We start from the raw sequence: 19,370 nt of genomic DNA on the forward strand, positions 1-19,370 counted from the left end.
GAATTTCCCTGTGACAATTACTTATTGAATTATAGTTAATAATTCCTTATATTAAACTTCCCTTGTTAAGCCTACTTTGTAGTGTCTGTCTCTTGACTGAACTCCAACTGCTGGAACTCTCAATTCATATACCATAGATTAGTTTCACTTGTCAAATGGTACATATACTAATGGGTTTTCATGGCTTTAGAGCAAATGATATGGTGTTTGATATCAGTACATGTCTAAAAATAGGCATCTATGTTTGTACAGTTTCCAGAAAGTATACATTTTGTTTGTATATCTTCAAAGAATTCTAAATTCCTCTTTTTTCTGTCTTACTGTTCCACCTTCACAGGAAACATTTAAGAAGTATTTGTGGAAAGTATACAGATGAGCCATGGAACTCTGCTCTCTATTCCTAGGCCCATCACCTAGTAGTCATAAAAAAAGATTAAGATAGCAGGAGAAAAATGTCAGATTCTTTTTAATTTTTTGAAGAATTTTCCTAATAACCGAACATATGGATTCAAAGGAGATTAAAAATGCCCTAAGTTATCGCCTCTAGGCCTTTTGGCTATGATCAAGTGTAGTATCTGTTCTTATCAGTTAAAAATGACCTAAATTTATTCTTTCCTTGCTCATCCTCCATGACATTGTACAATTTTCTTCAAAAGGACATTTCTTAAAACAAACAAACAAAATAAACACATTTTTTTCTTCAAGTTCCAAAGCTATATGCACACACTTAAAGTACCTAGGAGAAACTCACTACTAAATTACCAATGTATTTCATAAATGTATGCATTTAGTAGCCTCTTGTGCTTTTATGATCTTATCGAATACTTCTAAGAAAACTACCTAAATATCTAGCAAATATCCACTTGCCTTAATATTTGGATTATTTTACTATTTCTGTCCCAAGAACAATAAAACTATGGGATTCACTGACCTATTTGGAATTTTTTTAGGAATAAAGGCCATTAAACACTTTTAAATTAGTACATTTTTTGTTTATTTGTTTATAAGACACTTCACAATTGTGGCAAATAATGCTTCCTTTAAAATACACTTTTAATGATGCTTAACTTTGAGATGTTTAAGTAAATTAGTAATGGAAACTTTACTATCTCCTTTATGTCACCTGTTCCTTCATTTAAAATTTTCAGGATAACAAAATTGTTTTGTCAAAATTTTAATAAAACCTACCTACAGAAGATTCATGTTTGGTATCCACAAGAAATGGCCATAGTCTAAATCCGTCCATAAAATATCACTCCCATGCCATGTATCCTCACAATAAGGATCAGTGTTTTCAATCTAGAAATTACTAGTTTGGTTTTCAGAAGTTCAATCATATTAAAACCATATACATGACATTAAAATACTTAAGAATTTCATTTAATAGTTCTATATTTATGGTGAATAACCTTTATCTTCTCTATATATTCATGAAGAAAGTGAGATATTTTTAGAATGCTCTGTATAATTTACATAGTTTATTGAAATTATATGTTTGTAATATGTAGACTAATTTTCTTGCTTAAAATATTCCACATGAAAAATTATAGTAGAAGACTGGTATTTCAATACATTAACATCAATGAAATAAAGATTTTAAATTTCAAATGACCTAATCAGCTAAATTCTCCAGTAAATAATTTAAAGCTTGGAGTAACTTACTTCAGCCAGCTCTCTAGTTCTTTCATCCCATTTGAGGATCATTTTCTGGTCAATAATCTATTATAAGCGTTGGTACATTCCCTTTATAAATAAATCATTACTGTCTATGCCTCTTCTACTTGAGTAGGATCTTCTTTCCCTCTGTTTTGTTTCTTTCTCTCTCTGTGACCATGGACTACAGAGGACACAGAAGCCCTTCCCATAGTATTCCATTAAGTTCTTCTTAAAGATTTTGTTTTTATTCTGGATTTCAGATCTTCTTTATGCCACCCCACCAGATAATTACAAATTACATTTCTCCTTATATAAAGTATACGCTGTGCTGGTACACAACACATTTCCAGGGGAGGTATAATTTTCCCAGGAAGATGTTTGCTATATTCATCTAGAAGGTTCCTGAAATGGAGATAGGATATTATAGCAATAAACAGAGAATATTATGTTATAAACTCATTTGTGTTTTAAGGTACGGTGAGGCAGTTGGTGTATAACATCGGTGTGCTGTACAATATTTTACTTTTTTCTGGAAGTAGGGGATTCATGGATGTGATTTATCTGTTGATCTTTCTAATAACTTTCCTAGATCATTAAATAGTATCTATAGCTCTGACACTAAAACCTGATGGAACATGGGCATAGCCACATGAATTATTTGTGCCTTGGTTCTATACTCACAGGTACTATCATCTGTGTTTACTGATATCAATAGGAATTGAACCTAGCTTTTAGAAAGTTTAATAGAACTAATGGTGTGTATCTTCTGTGTATGTGCTATCTATCATAGTGCTTAAGAATTCCAGAGAAAATCCACTTGAGTTATATACTTGCTTTAGCAGTTATTAGTCTTGGAACCTCATCTCATGCTGTTCTTTATTGCACTCTTTGAGCTCCATGTAAACTGGTATAGTCTTTGGCCGGGTGCGGTGGCTCACGCCTGTAATCCTAGCACTCTGGGAGGCCAAGGCGGGTGGATTGCTCAAGGTCAGGAGTTCGAGACCAGCCTGAGCAAGAGCGAGACCCCATCTCTACTAAAAATAGAAAGAAGTTATCTGGCCAACTAATATATATATAGAAAAAATTAGCCGGGCATGGTGGCACATGCCTGTAGTCCCAGCTACTTGGGAGGCTGAGGCAGTAGGATCGCTTAAGCCCAGGAATTTGAGGTTGCTGTGAGCTAAGCTGACGCCATGGCACTCACTCTAGCCTGGGCAAAAGAGAGAGACTCTGTCTCAAAATAAATAAATAAATAAATAAATGAAAACTGCTATAGTCTTGGTTTAGTGTTTTGCACTTGTCATTTCATTCTGCCTAGAAAGTTTTATTTTCTAGATCAACTTTGCCTTGCCTTCTCACTTCCTTCATGCCTTTGCTCAAATGTTATCTTCTCAGTAGAGTCTTCCTAACTATTCTATCTTAAATTTCATTCTCTTCTCCCTGATATTTCCTGTTTTTATTCCCTGATAAATTTTTCTCCACAGTATTTTCCATGATCCAGTGTATATAGTTTGTGTGTATCTCTGTCATGTGTATATGTCCATGAGGGTTATCATATAAAAAACAGGATTCTCAGTTAATTTTGAATTGCAGATATACATATGTCCAAATATTGCCTGCAACATATTTGGACATACAATAACAGCATTATTTGCCATTTATCAAAAATTCACATTAATTGCACATTCTAATATGCAATATATGAAACATACTTTAAAAATACAGTATGTGGTAACATCATTTAAACATGCAATATTTGGGAAATATACTAAAATATATTTGTTGTGTATCTGATATCCAAATTTAACTGGATATTTTGTATTTTTTAATAAATCTGGCGACACTAGTGTGTGTGTGTATCCATATGTATGTATGTGTGTCTCTCCAACTAGAATTTTACCTCTATTAGAGAATTTTTGCTATTTTTTTTTACTGCTATAGAAGTGAACAGGGAACTAGAGGTGCTCAATAGTAGATATTTGAGAGAATTAAGTTACTTGACTCTTTAGGTTTTATTACCTGTAAAATTAAGACAACAATATCTACTTATAGGGATTCAGTGAGGTTTAAAAGACATATGAAGTCTGTCCAGAAAGTATCCAGCCACATAATATGAAAAGCAGAGGTATTTATTGAAGAAGATACAAGATACAAGAAACATGTATATAGGACAATGATGCCTCAGTCCCTTTCAAAGGAGGCACCTTGGGACCTTGCACAGTTCTCCGCCTATCTCTCCCACTGTTCAAAATACTCGTAAAATCCTTTGTTGGAATTGCCATCAGCTGCCTCGTCATATTTTTCTGAATCTCATCAGTGGTCTGTAATCTCTTCCCTTTCAAAGGTGATTTTAGTTTTGGGAAAAGCCAGAAGTCACAGAGTGTCAAATCTGGGTTGTAGGGAGGTGAGTCACCTGGGTGATTTGATGTTTCACCAAAAAACTCTGAATGAGACTGGATGCATGGGCGAGAGCATTGTCATGATGAAGCTGCCAGTCACCAGTCACCGGTTGCTGATAGCTGCAGCTGTTTTCATCACATTGGATCTGTCAACTAACAACGAACATTGAGGTAGTACTCCTTATTAATTGTTTAGCATGAAGGAGTGTACCCGTGATGGACAATGACTTCCCAATCAATAAACACAGTAAACATGGTCTTGATCTTGCTGCAACTTTGCCTTGCCTTCTTCACACATGGAGACTTCCATTGGGATGACTGGGCCTTAATTTCCGGGTCATAGACATAGATCCACCATTTACCTCCAGTTATGACCATCTTAAGGAAATCTGGTTCATTGGTAATGGTTTGAGGCAAGTTATCAGCAAATGCAGCATGATGTTTCTTCTGCTCTGTTAGCAGGAGCCACAGAACTTATTTGCCATGACATGTTTCATTCCAAGATTCTGCATCAAAACCTCAGAGACAGTAGTTTTGGGAATCCCCAGATCAGCTTCTATTAATAATTCTCACACTGTCAGTTGCTGGTCTTTGCTGATTGAAGCCCATTACACGTTCCACATTCTCAGGTGTTCTGCTTGTTGTAGGTCTGCCAGAATGTGGATCACTTTAAACAGATTCTAGACAATCTTTGAAGCATTTGTGTCACACTATTTTTTTCTTCAGAATATTACAGGGGTACAAATGTTTGGGTTACATATATTCCCTTTGCCCCACTCAAGTCAGAGCTACAAGTGTGCCCCTCCCCCAGACAGTGTGCACCTCACCCATTAGACGTGAATATACTCTTCTCTTCCCTCCCACCTGCCCAATACCCAATGAATGTTACTACTATATGTGCAAATAAATGTTGATCAATTAGTAACAATTTGATTATGGGTACATGTGGTGCTTGTTTTTCCATTTTTGTGATACTTCATTTAGTAGAATGGGTTCCAGCTCTATCCAGGATAATACAAGAGGTGCTAGTTCACCATTGTTTTTTTTTTTTTTTTTGGCTGAGTAGTAGAACTCCATGGTATACATATACCACATTTTATTTATCCACTCATGTATTGATGGGCAAGTGGGTTGTTTCCACATCTTTGCAATTGTGAATTGTGCTGTTATAAGCATTCTAGTGTAGATGTCTTTTTTTATAGAATGTCTTTTTTTTCCTTTGGGTAGATGCCCAGTAATGGGATTGCTGGATGAAATGGTAGTTCTACTTTTAGCTCTTTGAGGTATCTCCATATTACTTTCCATAGAGGTTGTACTAGTTTATGGTCCCACCAGCACTGTGTAAGTGTTCCTATCTCTCCACATCCACCCATACTTTTATTCATGCTGCACTCATTGCATCATCCCCAAAAGCCTTCTGAATTATCTCAATAGTTTCTGTGGAGGAATGTCCAAGCTTAATGCAAAATTTGATGAAGATTCGTTGCTCTACTCACTCAGTCATTTTGAATGTGGTGGCCATATAGTACACAGCTCACTCAATGGCATGTAGTCCCCCACAGAACAGTACAGCATTGTCATTGCTCATCCATGCATATTTCAGTCCACTCTCCTTGGTTTCCTGGTTACAACAATGTCACACAAACCATTCTCATTATATTAACAATGGCTGTGTATTATACTTTCTGGACAGACCTTGTAGTTCATGTAAATCACTTTGTACAGTACCTAGTAAGTAGTGGACAATTGTTCATTCTTTTGCATTTGTTATCATTATAGTTATTAGTGCTATTGTTATCAATCCCAAGAAGGGACCCAGATATTCAGCATGAAGACCTCCCAAAATATTGATGCTTTTGATGTAAAAATTGTCATGAATTACTTTCCTTCAGATTAAGCTCGAGAGAAAATCACTTTGCTTCTGAAAGACATAGTCAGTGTCTTTTAAGTCTAGTTGGAGTTCAACAGTATTTTTCTATTTCTCAGAAGACATCAAAATAAAATGTTTTCCTTTCTTCATTTAGGAAGGCACAAAAGAGGATGGACCAAAGAAATCAAGAATGATGAAATGACACTTTCAAATGCTATATCTGATTTTCAAATAGAAGTGTGTTATAGAGGGGAGGAGGATGTAGGTAGTGGGAAGTGCTTAAAAAGCAATTTGAAAACTATTTTTAAATAACACCATTTGAAAACTTGCAATTTCCTTGTTGTCTGAAATAGGCCTTATAAGAGTTGGACCCATCAAATGCACTTTAATACATTAAGTGCCATTTCGGTTTTACAAGGATCTCGTCTAAGAAGCTAAGAGTGCTGTACAGGGCAAGGTTAGGTCTCCTAAAAAATAGAGAGTGCCATCACTTCTTCCATTAACAATATAGAGCCACAGGCTTTATTGTACATGTGCCAGACACTGGTGCTTTTTCAGAGCACCATCTTCACTTCTTCAGAAATCAAGATTAAATAAGTTTAAGCAATAGATGAACACTTGAAAGATGGATATAAAATGATTATTTTCTATAAGTCATAGTATATTTCAAATTTCTCTATGATACTTGCCATTTAAATGAACACTTTAGTAAATATTTTTGTGAAGTAGAAATGGAGATTTCATATAGTCAAAGCTTACCTTATTTGTTTTCTATATTTGGACAATAACAACATTATTTTATTTTATTTCAGTGGAGAATACCTGGTAAGCATTAGATAGACAAAGCCAGGTATAGTAAAAACTTTGTTGTACTTACATCACTGCTGAAATTAAACAAATGTTTGATGTTCATGTCCCATATGGTGACATCCACTGTTATTAGTAGTCTATTAAGCAAAGAACATCAAGGTAAGAAAGAGATATATTATTAATAAAATATATATATTCATTTTTACAAGTATGATTCCATCTCAGAATCCCAATGGTTTCTAATTAGGCATTCGAATGAACATACACTTGAATTTTCACATATATAACTTTAAAAACAGACAAACATATAGTTCAGTTTCTTAATTTGCCAGTTACTATTCCCTGTAGTAGAAGCAATGCACAGAGATTATAAGCATAGACTCCATAACTAGATTCCCACTTAGACCTTCCTACACATGCAATCCTACAAAAATTACTTATTTTGGGGTCCTGAGTCCACTCACTTGACTAATGGGAGACAATAATAACACCAGACTCATATTTGCGAAGATATAGTGATATATTTCAGGTACAGTGCTTACTATCAATCCTGGTATACAGTATATGATACATAAATGATAATTTTTAGTACTAATTTATACCACCTCAGGAAGAATATGGTTATGTAATAACCACCATGAGCCTGAAAAATTTGTTGACTCTCTTATTATCATGATGATCATTATTTTAGTTGTTAATATATTCATATATTGTTATAATATTTTACTTATACAGAAATATACACATATATTTTCATTTCATGCATCCATAAATTTTATAAGCCACATTTACAATTTTGAGAAGAGAATTTTCATAAATTTTGATTGCATTCTTATCTTTTAAAGTAAGTAAATTATTTAAAAATTACTTCTATCCATACAGTTTGCAGGATGGTAATTTTTAATCTTTATATGGCAGAAGTCTTTGTATTTTGAGTAACTTTACAGTGATTATAAGAGTTTGTGATTTAAGTAAAATATGTAAATGAACTTAAGTGATATTTGCATACTAAGATGGGTTTAATCATAATACTCATAATCAAGTGAAAATTATTTTAGGTAGGTGTAGCTTTAATGAATGTGGTGAATTAGCTTTAATTTGCAAATGAGTGCCTTTACATAATGTTTTTAAAATTTAACTTGATATAAAAAATTGATCATTCTCTTACAAGCTTAAAGAAAATATCAGAAACAGCAGACTAATTCAACTGCTTTTTCTTCATTTCTTAACAGAAAAGTTTAAAGTACCTTATCAACCTATTGTCTAATAAATAACAATATAATAAATAGTAACAGTAGAGTTTATGTTAATTATGCAAATGACTTACTAAACCTTTGAAAATGATAAAATTCTAATTTCCGGTTAGTAATCATCTCATCTATAAAAGCACAATCAACTGAAAAACAAATCATGAATTACCATTGTACAATTTAAATTTCCTGGAAAGTGTAATAAATGCAGGAATATAATTAATACTGGTTTCTTGTATCTAGTTTATAAAGAAAATTCAGAAGCACCCAATATTCCTTAATTATTTTTCAAATAAAGTAGAATTTGAGCAAATAATTTAATTTATTAGTAGTCCCCTGTCTATATGTGGAAGTAAGATAATACAGTTTTTAAAAATATGGATGTCTGAGTAAGGAGGTGTCTCTTCTAATCCTGGCACCATACTAGCTCTCTGACCATTGTCAAATTATTTAACTTCTCTAATACTTTTCACATCTAAAATAGCAATAATTTATGGTTCCTATATTTATTGAATTACATAATATTGTCTTTGGCAATCATTTAGAAAATAGAAGTGCTTAATTAATATTAACTATTGTCATTATAACTATTATTATTTCCTAGAAGGAAAAGCATATCTTTACAAGTATACTTCTTAAGTAGTACTAGCACAGATGACCCGATCAAAAGATCAAAAGAGCAATTGACTTCCCTTCCTCTCCCTGTTATCTAAATATATTGCAGGAAGGAAGATCAAGAATGCAACCAGACCTGGCCCAAATCATTTAAATATAACACCTGTCTCTCAGATTAATTTAATTTGCTCAAGTTAATTTAATTTGCAAAGAGAATCATTTCTGAGTCAATCTGTTTCCCCTATCCATTTGCCCTCCCTAGTACCATGGGTCAACCCTAGACAGAATTACCTGTACTCCTCATTTCCCCTCCCATCCAAAAAAAATCTGAACTTCATTGGGATATTGATTAATCACTCTGTGATAAACATTTCTCTTATTAATCTGCCTTCATTGTGGGTCGATCTTTCATCGAACTTTCAGGGGAAAGGGAAAGTTTCCTGTCACCCCTACACCTCTCTGTACGTAGGTTTATAAAAGGGAGATAATGATAGAACCTATATCAAGTTGTTATGATAAGAATTAATTGAGCCAATATTCTTAAAGTACCTAGAATAATGCCTGGAACACAGTAAAATTTATAAAACTGTATATAAAATGATTTTAAAAATCATCACTGGATTTATAATCTGTTTGGAGAAAGAATGAAACATACATAGATGATAGGATGATTGTTTTGAAAAACTTAATTGCCTTTCTACAGAGAAAGATCTGGTATGAATATAGTAAAAAAAAGAAAGAAAAAAAGAGGCTGCACTAACTAGATATGATTTAGCATTGTATAGCATATGAAGGAATTTTTTAATCTATTTCTCCATACCACTCTCTCATTTGGCTCTCACATAGGAAACTGATTTAATGTGTGTAATTAATACTTTTTAGTTTGCATATATTTTTGCAAAAGTTACATTATTGTTTTGTGTGCATTTTTAATTTGCAAAAATGCTGTTGCATCATATACATTATATTTCTTACTTTTTTCAGTAATCACATGCTATTAATATTTGCCAACATCACTTTCTATATCTTTAAGCCATTTCTTTCAACCATTGAGTCATACTTCATGGTGTGCATTCAGGCCATTTTACCCATTTTGCTTTCCAAGTAACTGGCAAATATTTTTAAAAAGTAGATAGTGCTCATGGTTAGTAGGGACTAGAAGCTACGAGAACATCTATGCACTGATAGTTAAAAGGACAGACTGGAAAGCCTAGTCAAAAGAAATCTTGTACGTGTTCAGATTAAATAATAGATCACTATTTTAATGTGCATATTTCTCACAAATGATGATCTCATACTTTCCTTATATTATCCACTTGCTTGTTAGATATTTGGTTTTCCTCTTCTGATGAGTTTATCCTTGTCAGTTATACATTTTCCTACTAGTTTTCTCCTTTAGAAATAGCTTCCTAAATGTTTTACATAATAATCTCAATTTATTTTCGACATTGAAATATCTTTTCCTGACCAATCTTGTGTTTCTTAACTTGGTCTGTAGTATCCTTGGTTAAACAGGTATTGATTTTTTTAACCTTTTTTTTACATTTTATCTAACTTAATCATAAATAGTAGAAATACACTTTAAATACAGTCTACAGGCTGAGCATAGGGGGGCAATGAGAAATGCTTTCTTTGAGTAATGGATCATGGTGACCTCTCACATCAAAGTTAACTTTATAAAAACTTATTGTTAAATTTATTACATTTTAAAAAGTCATCAGGTACAAACATACACAAGTATTCACACACACACACACAAAAAGACATATATGGAAGCTTCCTTTAATCTTTCATGCAGCCTGATTTCTACATAGATAAAGGATTCTGAAATAGAAAATACTTTTGAATTTTAATATAGATAGATAAATAATCTATGTGTTTATCTATCATATCTAAAAATATGTTTTACTGCTTTCATCTGTAAAAAAATGGGTATTAATAATGGATACTATAAAATGTTCTTAAAATAAATAAATGAAAAATATAATTATAGTTTTACAGATATATTTTTCTCCTCCTTCCAAATTGGTTTACTAATTATTTTATAAATACTACAGAAAGGCAAATACCAATAAGTTTTAAAAGCCAAACTATAGTTGGCAAATAAATACTTTTAGGAGATGATAATTTCATTAGCTTGATTTACATATAACTGATCATTCATAAGTACAATCAACTGTGGAGCAACCCAATATCTAGACCCTTATCCTTATACTTTAATTTAATAATCTTCAGCATCATTAAATTATAATATTTATTTCATGGATTTTGCCTATAAAATTGTGCTTTATAACTCTATGCAAACTGAATTTGCTGGACACTTCACCATTTTAACAATTTATAAAAATTATAATAAGAGAGATGTGACAAAAGAAACCAACAGAACCACTAAATTTAAAATAACAAAAAACAAATGTTTTAAATCTTCCTAGCAGTTATTTTTAAATGTTCTTAGTGCCTAAGAAATATTGTCTTTGATTTTGCAAATTCTTTTTGTTATGCTAATTAATGTATTTAGTCCTCACATTAAAAACATAAATATATACTATTTCCTTTTATAATAAGATCTGCTTTTATTATGTAAGTTATTTGGTAATTTTAACTAGGACATGGTACTCATTCAAGTAATGCTGTGGCCAATTTAGGAGAGCCTACTTCACAAAGTATTGCCTGATAATGTTTTTCCATCAACAGAGCCCTTGAAACTGTTTAGCTGCTTAGGCATTTGCTATTGAAAAATGCATCCATCTCTGAAAACAAGATGGAGGGAAATGCAGTCCTCATTTTCCAGTACTTAATTTGTTCAAAGGACTGTAGCAATTTCAAGAGGTGCTAAAATATGCATGCATAAGGCTTGATCATGCTAACAATGAAGAAGTATAATGAGCATTTATGATTTGGATTGAAGAGTTTGAAAAGGATGCAAATTAGTATCTTATCTAAAAGGACAAAAGATATTCCATCAAGTTAAACAGCAATTTGCCAGACTTTAAGCTTATCACAAGCATTTAAAAAACAACCAGTATTTACTACACTTGCTGAGAGTATATATGTCAGTTTATTTCCCCAATGGGAAAGCAGTTAAAAGATATCAAGGATTCTTCCAAGTCATAACAAAGTATACAAGAGAGGGAGGTGGTGATGGTAATAACTGTGAAATGTCAGTTGAGAAAACAGAGTATAAATTTAAATGTCAAATTTAAGAGCAAAAATATGTCATTCATATCTATCTGTATTAGTTTTCTCTTGTGTAGCAAATTACCACAAACTCACATGCTTAAAGCAACATTCCTTTATTCTGATCCAGTTCTGTAAGTGAAAAGTCTGGACGGACTTAGCTTGGCTGTCGGCTTCAGCTGTACCAAGACCAAATTCAAGATGTAAGCTGGGTTGGACTCATCTGCAATTCTGGGGAAGAATCTATTTCCAAGCTCATTTCTTTGGATGGCAGAATTCAGTTCCTTGCAGTTGTAGGACTGACGAGGGAAAGAAAGAAAGAAGGCACCAATTCTCTCCCTAATAGGATGAGGTGGAAATTCTTTTTTCTCCTCCCCTGACATTCTTTCCCTCAGATGTTCTTTTTTTTTTTTTATAAAAGCCAATTAAGGAATGACACTTTACAACTTTTCTTGGTATGGGGGACTAGACTAGAAACCCACATTCCAGTCCAGGTGTCTACCTACAGAAAGCTGTGTTTAGGTAGATATATTTGAGCAGCAGAAATGGCTGATGATACTATATGTTAATATAATACCATCTCTTTCTTTAGTTACACCACCCAAACATCATTTCAGGAGCTGATAAAAAATAAATAATTTCCCACAAAGTTGCCATTAGAGAATTTTATGCTGTCTACTGAAAAAGAGTCACTAAGGCTCTTTTAGAAAGGAGACTTTATTTCTTATAAAACGTTACCACCTGCAGGCTGCCCATCCTGACAGGCTGGGAAGAGAGACCAGCACTTCCAGGGAGTGAGGGATAAGACAGGAATTTATGCAGAATAGGTTGGTCAAGCATACATATTCAACAGGTTACTTGAGGAACTATGAATATTTATGAAGGAGACCCAAACACGTGCATATTAGGTTGACATGTATATAACATACATCCCATGATCACTTTGAGGTAGGGACTTAATGTTTAAATGTATTGTAGTTAGGTCATGTATGTGAAAAGGTGAAAGTCCATGAACTGTGCATCCTCAGGAGACCAGCCAGAACCAGTCCATGGCTGCCAGTCATTTATTAAGAAGAAAGTCTTTGTGATATGAAATAGCTGTCATGTCATGTCAGTAACTATATAAGCTGCACTGACCATAGGATGAAGTAAGGGAAGAAGTCTTCCTTCCGGCCTTTTGTTTTTCTCATGTTAGCTTTGGTAACATCTAGTAATGATTAGCAAGGGGAAGGAGCGTAGAAGCAAATGGGACATGGCTGGCCTCTGTGGTGTCAGGAACTCGAAATTTTGGGATCTTTTAGTCAAAGAAGGGTCTAGTCTGTTGAAGGAGGGTAGGACTTTTATTTCAATTCTCAATGCCACCATAAAAGAGGCACTGTTAAGCAGAGAAAGTCAAGGACAGCTTTTTATTTTTCCTCTAAATTACAGATTTCATTGAAAATGCTATCATTAGTATCATTCTTGTTGTATGTTTTGGGTATATAGAAATAATAGACTACTACAGAAGTCATTTTGCAAAGTCCACACATTCACAAATCATTAATGACATATTTATGTTGTAAGCACTTTTTTAAAAGTATTGGGTTTATATTAGATATTAAATATTTTTTTCACTTTTGCTACCTCATCATAGAAAAGAGTTCTATAAGCAAGCCTTTAGTCGTCTAGAAATATTCTACATCACTAACAATTAAGCTTTCCTGCAAATATAAATGCTTTTTTAAAATGATAGTTTCCAAGGGGAATGACTCAAAAGTTATCTTTGTCCTCCAAGTGCTAAACCTGGATAGAAGAGGATTGAGGAGCTTCATCATCATTTTGTTTGATTTTCATGAATTATTGTCTAGAATGTGCTACTCAAAATGTGCTTCTGTGTTGAGATAAGAAAATTGCTCCTGAATATAAATCATTGCCAAATACATGCATACTTGGAATATATACTCAGTTGTTTCTTCCAATGTCCAAGCTATATTCCAGGCATTTTAAAATCAATTTAACATTTGAGGGCCAGGGTACAATTATAATGTTATTATTTCTGGCTATCACAGAACAGTTGCTTCAAAAAATACTGTTGAACTAAGCAATAATAATAATTATATGGTTCTTTTGCAAAGAAATCCAATAAATACTTTTATATATACTTCATACATATGTACATTATAATTATGATTGGTTGCTTACAAAATACAGTAGGAGCAGAAATATTTCTGATTATGTTGAAATTTAATTGCTTCTATAATTTAATAGCTTCGTTATATGACTTTGAAGACATGGAGAGGGAATTTTTCTGTGGGTTACTTTAAAATACACACACACATATATGTCCCGTATAAGTCTTGATGAAGGGAAACATCTAGGAGAGAACTAAAAAGTGGGCACCTCTTTTGAGGTGTCATTGCTGTTCTTTATATCAGAAATGACCCGATAAGCTATAGGCGATATCATCTATCTTAACAACAAGAAAGATAAAACATTTAAATTTTAGTATTTAAACTACTAGAGAGATAATTTCCAGCCAGTAAAATATCCCCTTGGGTCAAATTAGCCTCAATTAGTCAATTAATTCCCCATTGGTGTTACTCAGTGTGTGTATATCTATATAGATATATATGTGTATCTGTGTATATGTATATATGTATTAGATATATGTATGTGTATATATACTCTTTCTATATATACACTTAATATTTATTTATTTATTTATCTTCCACACATTCAATCCCAGATCCCAGTCTTCCCAGTTTTCTACTCTAATATGACTTGAAACCCAACTACATTCTTCTGAAGAAAATAAGCACTGCAAAAAATAAACATTAAAGAAATAAACAATTTCTTACCTTAAAAATTTCATTCCAACCTTCCCCAAAGTCAGCTTGTCTCAAGTATGAAAGGCCAACTTTACTGTACCCAAGGTCTGGCAGAAACCCAAGGGCAATTTTATGTGGATTTTTTTTCCTATTCTATCTCCATTTCCTTCTCATCCTCTGGTTGATCTGATGTAGGGGATGGGGGGAGTGTACTTCACATTACATACTTCAGGAGTCCAACATCTTCAGCATTAATGAGTTCAGTATTCTGAAGTAAGTCTCTGCTATCAAGATCAAGAGATTTTTTTCATTTTATGGTGTGAAATAAGTTTCCATTTTTTTTTCCTGAGGTCATAGATGCAGTTATGAGTTTCAATCTCCTGAGAAAATCCTGCACTTTGTACACAGAGGTTTTTTTCTTCATCACTCCACAACAGCCACTTGTTTATTGTATCCAGAAAGACATTGGGTAACAAGAGTTTCCAAAGCCCAACTCACAATGGAACTGATTAGGGAATACCTAAATTGTCTATGGATGAAAAAGAATAAGTTGATACAAGATCCTTTTGGCTGAAAACTAGAAAACACCCTTTGAAGAGTCTAGAAACACACTTTCTTACACAGATCTTATGAATGTTTGGCTGTTCTCCAAGCTCCAGCTCTGCCATGCGTGCTAATCTTGCCTCGCCTGTTTTGTAGATAAAGCTTCAAGTCCCTCTCAGAAGCCATGCTGCCCTAATAAGCGAATTCAGGTTAACTTCGATCTTGCCAGGATTCTCTCCCTGGTCACTAATAATCAGAACACATTTCTCACTCCAATTTTTTCCTTGCAGGATCCCCACCTTGCCCAAACCCAAATCTCCATCCTGGAGAAGGAAAAATTAGAAGTCATTATACTGTAACAGATTTATCACTGGCAGGTCATTAGAGATGTAAAGGAATTTTTGAAGGAGAGAATTTTAGAAATCCCAATTATAGTCACACTCATAGAGCTCTTAATAAGAAAAAAAAAGTTGATTAAATACAGTCACAGCTTGGAATCACAAAAGGCATGAGCGGTGCCTAATAAATCTGACAATTTTTGAAGGCAGAGCACAAAGAATCAGCAGGAGAAATCTGAGAAGTAATCTTTCTTTGGTTTGCGAGCACTTTCAACACGCTACAGCACACAAAAGACTAATTCACAAGGTCAGGAAGTGGGACATGGTGGAGTGAACACTGAAAACAATCTAAGAAATTTTTAGATGGTAAAGGACTTCAGGTGGACAATGTGCTTTAAAATGAATAGCATCTGAGAGACATTTTACTCAGACAGGGATCTAGTTTTAGGCAATTTGACTGTTAATTAGCAAGGAAAAAGAATATAGCATGAGATAAAATATGTAATTAATAGAAAATTCAGACTACTGGTAAGCCCATAAAAAAGCAAAAATAAAATAAAACTGAACAGTTTGGCTAGTTTAAAACATTAGGAGAGAGCTTAGTTATAATTCTTTTAAATAAATATTTAGCTAGGACACAAAAACTATGAGGTGATGTTATAAGGACAAGGATAAACAGAGAAATAAAGAAAAAATAGTGCCTATACATTCAGGCAAAGATGTCAGTGGAGGGCATAAAAGTTATTGAGTTTGGATATTAAGACCTTGTTTATCATTATTGATTGAGAATAAAATGTAATAAAATAGTCATTAGTCAAAATCAGTTCAAGTGAAACAAAATATTTTTGAACAATAACATTGTTGCCTATTATCTGAAACTGACTTCACATTAGTACCTATAAGTTCTATATTTTTAAAACATTTTACATTTCTTTACATTTTTTTCTTAGTCTCACCAAGTCTAATGTTCAACATATCCAAATTCTATGACAGGTAAATTAACATAGTCTTATCTTAACACAATGTTGTGTTCTATAAATCCTATCTCAAGCCCCATTTTTCTCTCCTGAATCTGCATTTCCGAAGCCACTGAGGATGCCCATCATGTGGGGGCCCTTTACTAAGGTCTTGCTTCACATGTGAACCTTCTTAGTAAAGTTTTAGACAAATATGTTTCTCACTAGCTGTGCCATAGCAAAAAATGAATGGATATGAGATTGTGAATAGCCCATAATGGCATACATAGTAGGATATTTCATAAGAACATTTGTGTGGCTTTATAGTAAAGATTCCTGTAGCTAAGATAACAGCTATTTTTGAGTGTCTATGATGTACAGAGGCACTCTTCTTTACACAAATTACCTAATTTAATGCTCCCACAAAAAGCTATCAAGTAGAAATTATTTTTCCTATTTTATAGTTAGAAATTTGAGGAACAAAGGAGTAACTTCCAAAAAATCATGTTATTCAATAATTTATTTTGGCATAGGCAGCCTTTGAGCTTTATTTCATCTTTGTCTAAAACTTATACTGGGAACCACTTTGATACCTATGCACAGAGAAATAGGACAGCAGCAAAGTAAATGGCTCACAACACAATTTTACCTAAGGTCATCGCTTTCCTGCTAGGATGTTAGTTGAAGCCAAGATATAGATCATTATTGAAAAGGACCTGTAAAATGTTCTAATCTTGATATGCCTCAGAAATAAGAGGGACTGTAGGATATTTAGCAAGAGAGGCAGCTGTCATTAGCTAGCAAAATGTAATTCTTTTAAAACAATGTTACAAGTACCTCACTGAACTGGGTTCATTTACACTAAATGAAGTTTTCAAACAAGATAATATTTCATCTACAGTATCCTACACTAATTGAAGAAACATGAAAATTTTGACCATTGAAGAAGCCACTCAAAATAACACATCCTACTTTAAGTTAATTTTATCTGTGCATTTAAGGCATGTTAATAATAGTTATATTATAACTACACTTTAATATATGTATAATAATATTCTGAGATATGAATATATTCTGCACTTGTTGCACTGCATGTTAATAATAAATAGTGGCTGTTTAGATCAAATAAAAAAAGCAGTGTCAAAGGATAAAACAAAGACTACTAGAAAAAAAATAAGAAGAAAATGAAAAACTTAATCTATTACTTACAAAGCAAATAATAAATACCAAGGAAGAAATTCACATAGTAGTTCTCTGAAGGGGGAAAGTCAAAAACTATTAAATGCTAGAAAAGAGGCATTTGTAATCTTTATCTGAATCATTTAAAACTACTGTAGATAGGGAAAAATGAGTCTGTGCACATTTGACTAAAGTTAAGTTGCATTGTTCGTTGGAAAGTAATTCAGTTTGGGCCAGCAATAAATTCCCAGATATCACTCGGAACAAATTAAAATGAAACACAATTTAAAATATTTTTTAGCAATTTCAGAATAGTTTTAGATTTACATAAAAGTTGTGAAAATTGTAGTGTTCTAACAGAATCCAAACCCAGTTTTCCCTGTTATAAAATCTTATATTAGTATGATACATTTGTTCTAATGAAATAGTTTTAATATTATTGCTAAATAAAGTTTATGTCTTATCCAGATTTCCTTAGTTGTCACTTAATGTTCTTTTCTTTCCCATGATCCCATCTGGGAAACTGCATTACATTTAGCAGTCCTATCTCCTTAGGCTTAGCCATGACAGTTTCTCAAACTGTCCTGGTTTGGGATGACCTTAACAGTTTTGAGAAGTACTGGTCAGATATTTTATAAAACACCCCTTAATTGTGATTTGTTTTATATTTTTCTCATGATTAGACTGGGGTAATGGGTTTTAGGAAAGAATACCACAAACGAAAAGTGCCATCCTCATCACTTCAGACCAAAGAACATACTGTAAAGTGAGTAATTACTACTGAAGTTGATTTTGATCATTTGGCCAAAGTAGTATTTGCTGGATTTCTCCAATGTAAAATGACTCTATTTTGTTTTTTTTAAACCCCTTCTACTCCATGCAGTACTCTTTGGAGAGTAGCAAACAGCTGATATTTAAGGAGTAAAGAGATACAGAAAACCTATATAAAATCTTCAGAATTCTTCTATTTGAGAGATTAGTCTATTCTTCCCATTTGTTTATTTATTTATCCAATCATTGATTTATACAAGTATGCATTTATGGTTATTTACTTTATAGCATGGCTTATAAATCAATATTACTTTATTCTGTTGCTCAAATTGTTTCAGATAAGTTGTGGGGAGTTCTTTCAGTTGGCTCCTGTGTCTCTTTGAAATGCCTCCATCATCGTGCTTTATTTTATTTTTTTATTTTTAGAGCACTTCCTTACCTTTATGATACAGGCCTAGAATCAGCCATTTGTCTACGGATCGCTGTTTTGTTTTTCTCCTGGAGAATACAAAAATCTAAAAATATATACCAAAATACATAATACATATGCATACATATATAATTCAATACATATATACACATATATTATATATATGTTCTGTATGTTGTATACCTGTATATAAAATTATATATATATTATTTAGATTTCTAGTTTACATATCCATATATATGTATATATGAAATAAATCTGGACACCAAACATGTATATTGCTACTAGGATTTAGTACTTCTAGCCCATTTCAGTTTACAAAACAAGAAAACATATTTTTGTATTCTAATATATATATATATACACACACATCTACAAATATTTTATATGTGCTAATCTGTATCTATACTAGGTTAAGCCTGAGTCTATACTGTTATCTCCCATTACCATGTGGCTCATTTTAGCCTTTTCCTCTTGCTTATTCTCATGCCTACAATAAGGAACCTGGCCCCACTATCTAATTTACTCAATTAATTGTTTAGTTCCAAAATTCAGGTATAGTGGTTTCA

General features: G+C 32.9%; 1 pseudogene; it reads left to right on the plus strand.

The window, feature by feature from the left end:
• The first annotated feature begins 536 nt into the window (after positions 1-536).
• Positions 537-666, plus strand: LOC123648774 (annotated as a pseudogene).
• The last annotated feature ends 18,704 nt before the right edge of the window (positions 667-19,370 follow it).

Source organism: Lemur catta, chromosome 12 (assembly GCF_020740605.2).
Source record: "Lemur catta isolate mLemCat1 chromosome 12, mLemCat1.pri, whole genome shotgun sequence".
Classification (NCBI taxonomy): Eukaryota; Metazoa; Chordata; class Mammalia; order Primates; family Lemuridae; genus Lemur; species Lemur catta.